An 11,235-nucleotide genomic window follows, 5' to 3' on the forward strand; every position below is an offset into this window, starting at 1 on the left:
TTACCTAGGAAGACCGTTGGGCACATCCACTGCCAATATTAGGGCCACTGGCATTGTGCTAGGTAATGTTTTGGAACATTTTTTGAAAGATGGTAATTTTGGTTTTAGTCACCCTTTTTTAAAATGATGTTCTTTTTAATAGGGTTTCTGCTGTTTTGTCAATTTTAAAAGATGTGTTTCTCATTAGACCTTGCCTGTTGGGCTTTTAGGAATGTCAGTGACACCTATTAGTACAGTAGGGTCGTGAGTAACCTGATTGATCAGTCAGGGATTCCTCCTTTCCCTATGGAAAGGGCTTGTGGATGGAATAGTAAATTCTGTCCAATCTCTCCCATTTTGGGAAAAAAGAAGGGTTCCCGAAAGGTTCAAGACAAACATTATTCGAGGGTTACGGCTCTCTCTGAGGCAGATCTGTTTGGTTAAAGAAAGAGATAAAGAGGGCACAGTTTTGTTTATTATTTTATATAATTGAGGTATTTCTAACACTTTATCAAAATGCCATTCTTTTTGATGGGGTTCTTGTTGATTTAGTTGTTTTATAAGGTCTGAACCCTGCCTCTCTGGCTTTTAGGAATGTCAGTGACACCTATTAGTTTGGGGGGGCTTGAGTACCTGATTTATTGGTGGGGGTTTGTTTCTATTGTTATGGGAAGGGTCTTTGAATGGATTCATAAGATCTATCTATCCTCCCATCTATCCTGGGGAAAGAGGTTTTCCTAGAAGGTTCTGGGCCTACTCTATGGCAGAGTAAGACCTAAAGAAAGAGAGAAAATAAGGTGGTGCAAATTTTGTTTTGTATTTTGCATTATTAAGTTATTATAAAAGTTTGTCATTGGTAATGTGTGCATGGGGTTAAGAGAGGTATTATTCAGAGTGAACTCTGTAATGGGTGCCTGTAATTTGACTTTAATAAAAGGGATTTGTTCACCATACTATCCAGTTGGCACTGTATAATGGAAATTAAGATACATATTTGCAGTTTAAGTGATAGGTATGTCGGGAACAACTAAGTTGTCAGGACTCTGCCACAAGAATCTTGTTTTATATTTATGTTTTATAGGTTCTGACAGTCTCTTGTTTCATGTGGAGGCTCATGCCTTGTTTAATGTGGCATAGTCTCTAGTCCCTGCCCCCCTTGTTCTCCCTGTTAATTATTCATTATTAGTTCATCCCTCGCACCTGTGTTGCCCTCGTTAAGTTTCCCTTTATAGTCTCCTCTTGTCTCTTGTCTTGTGCTGGTTCATTGTGATCATTCATGTATGTCATGCAGTCTTCATTGTTCATTGAGTTTAGTGTCTTATCTGAGTCTTAGTTATCATGTTGTGTTACTGTTTTGTGTAGATCATGTTTTATGTAGTTTTGCCCCCTCGTGGGTTTTTGTTTTCATGTTAATAAATGTTCTATGTTCACTCTCCGATATCGTCTGCACTTGGGTTCTCTTGTCTCTCGTCTCAACCCTCACATAAAGCCCGGAATACACTGCACGATTTTTGTCCTCTTATAAGATCATTACCTTATCACACTGTGCGACATGTATCGTTTAAACTCGGGTACGAGAGGCGTGTAGACTGTACGATGATGACACCTACTGAATCGTAGGCTGTGACGGCTCCGACACAGGTTAGCGCCACGTCATCAGCATGCGCGTGGTAAACAAACACCACCACATGAAGATGGATAACGCTTTGGCAGTTGTGGTTTTTTTGTGCGCTGAAACAAAGAGGAGACGCCGGCGAAAGAGGACAATATGGACTCGTTCATGGATAGGGAAAAGAGGACAACTTGGGATGCCAGTTTTGCACAGGGAGCTTGAGGTAAGTACTTTACACGGAATTCTAGCCTGTATGTTCAGTGAAATGACATAGTCAATGTATTGAATGTTAAACTCAACAATGTGTTAACATACATTTGACGCAATCACACCTTTGTTTTTTGTTTTTTTGGTAATGTTTAGACGGACGATCAAAGTGCATTTCGAACGTTTCTCCGCATGGACGTGGAACACTTTAATCATCTACTCGAACTTGTGGCTCCATACATAACCAAGCAAATAACACAACTGAGACAGCCAATCAGTGCCAGAGATAGACTGTCCATAACATTGAGATACTTAGCAACTGGTAAATTGCATCCTGAATGAGCTTAAACCTACGTTCATACACAACATTGTACAATAACTTTCCATGTTTACAGGAGAGTCCTTCTCTTCATTGAGCTTCCAGTATCGTGTTGGAAAAAGTACTGTTGGGCTAATTGTTAAGGAGACATGCAAGATGTTGCATCATGTCCTCAAGAAAGATTACCTGAAGGCAAGTTCTGTTTTTAACAATGGCAAAAATGTTATGTTCTGTTTGTATAACAAATGAAGTCGCCTTTGTCTATGTACCACTTTTACAATACAGATTGTTTTAAAGCAGCTTGTGGTAACATTGAAATTATTCATTGTCAATTTTGTCATTTTTCGGATTATGTTTATTCAGTAAAGTTGCTAGAAATCATCCCTGATTAGTTTCATTCAGTTACTTTTTTCTTTACAGCTGCTCTGTAGACAACTGTAATGTCATATTTCAGCATAGATTAATATTTCTATAATGGTCTCATAGCAGTCAGATCAATAGTATTGCTGAATATTAATTGTGTCCAAGTAAGCAAGTTTTCCTTGTTTCTCCACAAAAATCCTTCATTTAGATATGTTTTTTCAGAAACCTATACTTAATGTTACTGCATTTCAATAATATTGTACATTAAATTTGAAATCTTACTTTTTTGATATGAGAGCTGTAAAACGAATTATTCAAGAAAAGCATCTTGCAGTAAAGTAGATAGTACAGTACAATATGTCATTGTATGACTATCACTATTTGAAACTCAATGATGCCATTGTTGTAATGAAATCCTTTTTTTTTGTGTAGACACCGACTACGGAGGCTGAATGGAGAAAGGTGGCCAGCAGCTTTCAGGAAAAATGGCAATTTCCCCACTGTCTTGGTGCATTAGATGTAAAGCACATCACCATCCTCCCACCAAGCAACAGTGGGAGCACCTTCAGGAATTATAAATCACGGTTCTCAGTAGTCCTGATGGCTGTTGTAGATGCCCACTACCGATTCCTGTACGCACACATTGGTACCCAGGGCAGAGTGTCTGATGGGGGTGTTTTTGCACACTGTGATCTGAAAGAGGCAATGGACAGCAACATTTTAAATATTCCACCAGCTTAAAGTTTACCAGGCACAGACACAGTCATGCCCTTCATGTTTGTTGCAGACGAGGCATTTCCACTTCAGAAACACTTAATAAAACCTTATCCCTTCAGACGTCTTGACCATGACCAGCGTATCTTCAATTACAGACTATCAAGGGCTAGACGTGTTGTTGAAAATGCATTTGGCATACTTTCAAACAGATGGCGGGTTTTCCTTACCACAATTCCCCTACACCCAGAAACAGTGTCTTTTATAACACTGGCTGCTCTGTCCCTGCACAACTACCTGAGAGTACAGGCCACAGACACCTACACCCCCCCTGCTTTAGTAGACACAGAGGATGAAGACCACCATATTATCCCTGGAAGCTGGCACAGTGATGCCAGCCTTTCATCACTGCCTGCTGGCAAAGATCGAAATGGCCCCAGAACAGCAAAAGAGCAGCGTGAAAAACTCAAGGATTACTTTGTTTCACCAGAAGGGTCTGTGAGTTGGCAGGAGAACATCATACAATGAAAAAAATGATTCATTCAATTCATTGTACTAAATGCTTTAAAGGTAAGTGGTTGCAATCAATCTATTTAAGCTATATTTAAACATAAGTTTTATGTTTTGTTTTTCTTTTTTTTATGTAGCTTAAATAAATTGATTGCAACCACTAATCTTAAAAAAATGTTCAAGGACATGTGGAAAACCTGCTCCAAGGTGACTGATTCATTGTGAGCATCTGAAAACAAGTGATATGCAATACATTTAAGTGAATCTGAACTGTAAAGCCTTGGACAAAATACTTTATTTAGTAAATAAAAGTGAGTTTCATGGAAAAAGAAATGTTTCTGACAAATAATGCAGTTCCATAACTATAAAATATAAGTTCACTTTAAAGTTTAGATCCAAACTAAACTTGTTATTGGTCCTTAAGCCAGTTACACAATTTATGTAACAAATGTAAATGCTTGAAAAATAAATACAGACATTTGTCTCCAGTTTGTTTTGTGAAGAGTGAAATCATAGAAAACTCATAGAAACACAACATTAAAGTACAATCAATTGCACTGACACATAACAACCAAAAAATCACAAGGTCCGTTCGCCCTGCTGCTCTGTAGTAAGTATTCCAAAGAATGTACCAGGAGGTTGATGAGGAGTGGAAGTGACAGGAGGCAAGTGGTAAGGTGGAAGTGGTCGTTGGTGTGGTGTAACAGCTGATGAATAGGTGTGGTACATTGCTTGTGATGCAGGATAGGTGTAGCTTGATGTCTGCTGCGTGCTTGACATGCTTCTGTCTTGAAAATCATACAGAATCTTCATGATAGACCGCCTTGCATGCATTTTTTGGACCGGATCTCGTATGACACGCATTTCATTTGCCACCTGTTTCCCAAATGTAGCATCATCATCGTCATTGCTGAAGGAGTTTGCTGCTACCTGCTTGAGAATATCGATCTTCTCTCTCTCAAGGTTCAGCTCCTCTTTCTCCCTTGTATTGTTCCTTTTGGGGCCCCTTCGGGTGCACTTTCCTTCCTGCGTATTTTCAGACTCTGGTGGGGGGGGGGTGACAGAGTGCACTCTGTAGTTGGTGTGTCCATGCCTGAGGATGCCGAAGGAAAATCATCGGGGACATCATCCTGTGTGTCTTGTAGCTGAATAAAGAACAAAATAGACAAGTGTTTAATGAAATGTGATGTGATGCCTGCTTGTTACTTTTCATCACATGTGTAGCGGTCCACAAACCTTCACATTATTAGCTTCATTTCATGGTATGTACACATTAAAGTGTTTTACAGTTATGAACCTCATGTACATGCCAGAGTGATATTAATGGGAAAAAAGCACAGTTCAACACTGTTCCATTTAAACCCAGAATATATTTTTATTCAACCCACGGTGGAGCTTTTAACATCAAGGGACGTTTCAGTGAAAAATGAACATTCTCTCGTCATTTACTTATTTACCCTTGTTTGTTTCAAACCTACATGACTTTGTTTGCTCTGTTCAACACAAAGGAAGATAGCCAGCTATTTTTTTTTCCTACTATGGAAGTCAATGGCTACTGTAAACTACATGGTTAACCTGCATTTTTCAAGATATCCAACACGACAAAGAAAATCATGCAGGTTTGGAGCAACATAAGGGTGACTAAATAATATCAAATTGTTAATTTTTATATTAACTCTTTCTTTAATAAACTGATTATCGTAATCACACAACAGCAAAGTTATAATGTGGACAAAAGACAGTTTTTTGAAAAAGAAATATATACATACCTCCAGAGTGCTTATGGCCTGGCGAGGCAATACGTGACTCTTCAGAAATTGTAGATTACTTATTATCCAGTTCTGCCGTGGGGTGAGTTCCTTTGCCCCGCTTCCACTAGGCAATACGTGACTCTTCAGAAATTGTAGATTACTTATTATCCAGTTCTGCCGTGGGGTGAGTTCCTTTGCCCCGCTTCCACTAGGTTTGGGATGCAGCAACTTCCCAAACTGAGTACGGAGGGATGCTGCCCGCGTCATCACTTCTCAGACTGCGAAGTGTGAACCAAACTTATGAACTTTTAGTATCCAAAAACCGAAGTCTGTGTCCTATTCAAAAGGAATACATCTGTGGCTTGGTTGCGTTTCACCTGCCAGCTGCAGTTCCTCCGCTATTTCCTTCCATGCAACGTCCTTTTTGTTGCGGTCATGATAACAGCTAGAGGACACATCGTACAAACATGCCCTCTGCTGCCACAACTCAACAAGTATTGCTTCTTTATGTGAGTCCCACATACCAGCAGTACACCGTCTTCTTTTGGTTTCCATGGTATTTAGATTGTAGCGCCGCAGGTCACGTGGATCAACACGTCACTACATGCTGCAATGTCATTGGCTGCTGAGTAGACGCAGGTCGTAGCAGCAAACACACAGTGCGTTGATCATGCTAAATTTCTGACACTGTCAGAAAACTATCGTAGGCTATCTTTGGACGCAGGACCGGAAAAACGGCCGTCTTGGAACCTCTCTCACTGTACGACATAGGACCACCGATAAAGAGCCACGATCACAGAAATCGCGACGATAGTTTCACGATGGCAATCTTTCGTCTGGGACAGCCAATTGTCGTGCAGTGTATTCCGGGCTTAAGTCTCCAAGAACATGGTTTAGGTCTTGTTGACATTTGTTCTTCTCAGGTTATTGTTATCAACCAGAGACCATTGTCAGCCAGGAATCACCCTTGTGGCTGTTTGACTCTGGTTGAGTTATATAAATAAATAATTGGATTAAAAACACGGACATATGCCTTAGTGAAAGTTGTCATAAGGGATACGAAGTGAATTACTGTGTCTAACACTGTACGCCATGAAGACAGTTACCTGCCATTACGCGGGTTCATGCATCCTTGTTTGTAAACAATGCAAAAGTTTATTTTCTTTTTTTTCTTAATTTGTTGTTATTGTGAATGTACACAAATTAAAGACAACCCTTTACAGTTTCAAATAATGTCAAACACTTATGTGTATGATTATTAATGATGGAGTATTTTAAGTTGATTCTGCTATGAAAAGGAGAAAACACCTCAAAAAATAACTCGTCAATGGCGGTGAATGTGTTAATAATAATAATAATACATTTTATTTATAGGCGCCTTTCATGACACTCAAGGACACCGTACATCAAATAAATATAGAAAACAGTCATAAAATACAAAACAATCAAATCACATTAATCAAAACATGCAGAATAAAACGTTAATAATAGGCCTGCTTAAAAAGATACGTTTTTAACCGCGATTTAAAAATGGGCAAACTGTCACTAATTTTAATGTCCTGTGGAAGCTTGTTCCATAAAAAAGAAGCAGCATTGCTAAACGCTCGCGGACCCACAGAAGACAGGCGCACACATGGTACTGCTAGGGACAGAGAAGATTCAGATCTTAATGAACGAGAGGGAGTATATCTTTCAAAAAGATCAGCAATGTAAGTCGGCGCCAGGTTATGTAGTGCCTTAAATGTCAGGAGTAAGATTTTAAACTCAATACGCTCCTTAACAGGAAGCCAGTGCAGATGTCGAATAATGGGAGATATATGGTCGCTCATAGGAGTGCGAGTAATGATTCTAGCTGCTGAGTTTTGAACAAGTTGCAGCCGGTTCAGTGATTTGTGCAGAAGACCATAAAAAAGAGCATTAAAATAGTCCAAACGAGAGGTGACAAGAGCATGGACCAAAATAGCAGTACTCTTTGTAGAAAGGGCAGGACGCAGCCGATTTATATTTCGAATATGATAGTACGCAGTTCGAGTGATTTTGTTTAAATGGGCTTCAAAAGATAGTGTGTTATCAAAGATGACCCCCAAGCTCGTAACATAATTTGAAGGAACAATTGTAGAACCATCAATACTCATAGAAGAACCACTGGCCTTAAGATTGTTTTTTGTACCAACAAGAAGAATTTCAGTTTTAGTCATGTTGAGTTTGAGAAAATTATTTGAAAACCAAGCTTTAACTTCAGATAGACAATTGATTAAACTTAGTGGAGGGAGATTGGCAGCAGGTTTGGAGGATAGATAAAGCTGGGTGTCATCAGCATAACAATGGAAGTGGATTCCGTGTTTTCGAAAAATAATTCCAAGCGGTAGCAGATAAATAATAAAAAGTAGAGGACCCAAAACTGAGCCCTGCGGAACACCAGTAGTAATTTGAGCGGGGCTAGATTTAAATTTACCTAGCTGAACAGTGTGGGTTCGGTCAGCCAGATAAGAAGTAAACCAAGCCAGAGGGACATCATTGATTCCAATTGACTGTAGTCGACATAAAAGAATTTCATGCGATATAGTGTCGAATGCTGATGTTAAATGTAAAAGAATTAATAAAGAAAGAAGCCCAGAGTCAGAGGCTACCAGGAGGTCATTAGAGATCCTGACAACTGCAGTCTCCGTGCTGTGCATAGTACGAAATCCGGATTGAAATTCCTCATATAAGTTGTTAACAGATAGGTAATCATGAATCTGAGCCGCAATGACACGTTCTAGAATTTTTGACAAAAATGGTAAGTTAGAAATTGGCCTGAAGTTATTGAAATCGGTAGGATCTGCACCTGGCTTCTTAAGTAAAGGAGATATTAATGCATTTTTAAGAGATTGAGGAACGACACCAAATGTAAGAGATGAATGAATAATCGCAGTGATATGAGGAGAAAGAACTGGAAGACAGGCTTTAACTAAATGTGTCGGCAAAGGATCTAAACAACAGGTAGTTGATTTGGATTTATTAATCACAGAAATAACCTCATATGGTGTGGGAAGTCGAAAAGAAGAAAAAGTAGTGCTAAGTGACTGTTCATGCCTATCAAAGGTAAGATCAGCTGAAAAATCTGAAACTAACAAAGACTGATGAATGTTATCAATTTTGTTAGTAAAATAAGCCAAAAAAGCATCACATTGTTCAGCTGAATGCATATGTTGTGGTATGGAATGGGGAGGCTTTACAATTTTATTCATTTCCAAAAAAAGGGTTTTAGAGTTACCTTTATTGGATGAGATCAAATTAGAGTAATAATTAGATTTGGCAGTGGCAATGGCAGTTTTATAAAGGAGCATATGGTCAGTATATAACTGTTTATGTACAACAAGTTTAGACCTGGAATATAATCGCTCCAAGCGACGACCTTGGGCTTTTAACTTACGCAGGTCAGTAGTGTACCAAGATGCTGAATTAATAAAAGAAACAGACCTAGTTTTTAAAGGTGCATGAATATCAAGAACAGCATTTAACACTTCATCATAATGACATACCAGTTCATCAGGGGTGAATAAACAGTCAGTGTTGAGGCTAGTGTTAAGACCATTAGTAAATGCCAGAATGTCAATGTTCTTGGTATTCCTCAATGTAATAGAACGACATTGCTTGGACTTAAATAACACAAGGCCTACATTAAACGGCACCAGGAAATGGTCAGAGAAAGACAGGTCAGAGATAGTAATATTATGTGGTATAATACCTGAACAACAAACTAGGTCAAGTATATGACCTTTTAAATGTGTAGGATTTTCAACATACTGTTGTATATCGAAGCTGTCTAGGCAAAATAGAAAGTCCCTTACAAAAGTACTATTTTCATTGTCAACATGAATATTAAAATCACCAGTTAAAATCACGTTGACCGATAGAGAACTGTAGGTTAAAAAGTTTGAGAAAAACTACATAATTTTTTTTTGACATAAACATAAACAGTAACGTATTCCTTATCAAAATCCAACTGAAATGCGCATCATTTGTCTTATATTTTTCTGTGTGCTTAGAAAAGACGTGATGTATAACTGAGTCTTATAACAAACCGGTAATTTGCGAAGACCTTTAAAGAGACCAAGAACATTTGCACAATATCATCAACCAATTTATCTAATGTTACATTTAGTTGTGAACTATACTTTTTGCATTTGAACGTTTATTTATAGTTTTAACATGGTTGTAATGCAAATTTCTTCATTACTGCACTTTTTACATGATCATGTTTCACTTTGTGAAAAAACATAGAAGTAACACACATGAGCGTCTTACAATAAAATTTGCAGATGACACAGCAATAGTGTGGTTAGTACCGAATAGCGATGAGACCAACTACAGGGCCTGGGTGGATCAATTTGGTGTAGGTCCAGCTGTCTTCTTCTAAATATAAATAAAACAAAATGACATAATAATAGATTACAGAACTGGGAGCCAGCCCTGCCAGAGTTTAAGTATAAATGGAGAGGATTTTGTGATCGTAGCCGAGTACAAGTACTTAGGCACAACAATAGACAATATGTTGAAATGGAAGTGTAATACCGACACAATATAAAAAGAGGTTGCATTTTATGCAGAGACTAAGACAATTTAGAGTGGATAGAGATATGATGTTGCTTTATTAACACTCATTTGTGGAAAGCATGCTACTTTTTTGTCTTCCCATGGTGTAGCTTGTTGTGAAGGAAGGGTAATTCTTTGAAAACCTGCTGGCCTGGAGCTGTGACTGGACTGTCCTGAAATTTTCCTGAGTGGGTGGATGTATTGGTGTGTATGTTGGAGGATGAACTGGTTCCCAACCATCTGCATGTTGTGGGGCAAAGGTTTGTTGGGTTTGGGCTTTTTCTAGTTTGTGTAAAGTGTTCAAGATCTTTATTTTGGCTTGTTGCCTCCTGTCCTTATCCAGTCTGTGCAACATTGGCACAAGGCTGAGAGCAACGTGGTAAACTTCATCTAGTTTGGCATCTGGCATGTGTGGCTTTGGAATAGGTTCTTGAAGTAAATACATCGGCCGCTCCCCAATGTCTGTGGTCTCTGACTCGTCCTTTTTTCTTGAGTAGCATGTTCCACTACTACTCTGGACATCTGCTCCCTAGGGTTACAGGACCTAGAGGGCCTTTCCCACTCCTCTGATGTTGCGGACGCAGCAAGTGATTGGGGCGGAGATACAAATGTGGACCTCAGCAAGGCAAGTCCAGGGGTACTGGATCTTTCTTCTGTACACAATGATGACAGCGGGGAAGCAGAAATTACACTATATTTCGTGTTAACTGTTTGTAGGGTCAAGTTACTTTTTGAACTACATAAAAACAACAGAATGATGAGTTATTAAATTAATAAAATGATAGATAGATGTTAATGTACTTATCAATGTTAGAATAAATGTCATTTACATGTTTAATTTCATTCAGACCTTCTTGGCTGTAAGTGGGGTAAAAGAAAGGACATTATCTCAGAATACTTTCATTCCTTTTAAATTCATTCTGCTAATTCACTGGGCAGATTTTTGTATTTTCTGTGTTACAAATGTGTCTCCTAATGTCTACCATCTCGCCCCGCATACATCAACTGAAACAAAGGAGACAAACCAAAGATTTGGTTAAATATTTAATAGAATATTTTTTGTTTTTTATTTCCTCAAAGGTACTTGGCTTCTGGAGAGTCAATGCTCAGCTTAGCATACATATATGACTCTGTTCATATGGTGTGTGCAGCCATAGTGAGGTTTCTACACAGGCCAACCCAAAATACTTGGAAGAAGGTGG

General features: G+C 38.7%; 1 long non-coding RNA gene across 1 annotated transcript; it reads left to right on the forward strand.

Moving 5' to 3' along the window:
* Positions 1–568: 568 nt before the first annotated feature.
* Positions 569–2,312, forward strand: LOC141366024 (uncharacterized). The gene is made up of 3 exons (XR_012370949.1): positions 569–1,814; positions 1,955–2,120; positions 2,194–2,312. It is a non-coding gene; the product is annotated as an uncharacterized lncRNA (long non-coding RNA).
* The last annotated feature ends 8,923 nt before the right edge of the window (positions 2,313–11,235 follow it).

Source organism: Misgurnus anguillicaudatus, chromosome 2 (assembly GCF_027580225.2).
Source record: "Misgurnus anguillicaudatus chromosome 2, ASM2758022v2, whole genome shotgun sequence".
NCBI lineage: Eukaryota > Metazoa > Chordata > Actinopteri > Cypriniformes > Cobitidae > Misgurnus > Misgurnus anguillicaudatus.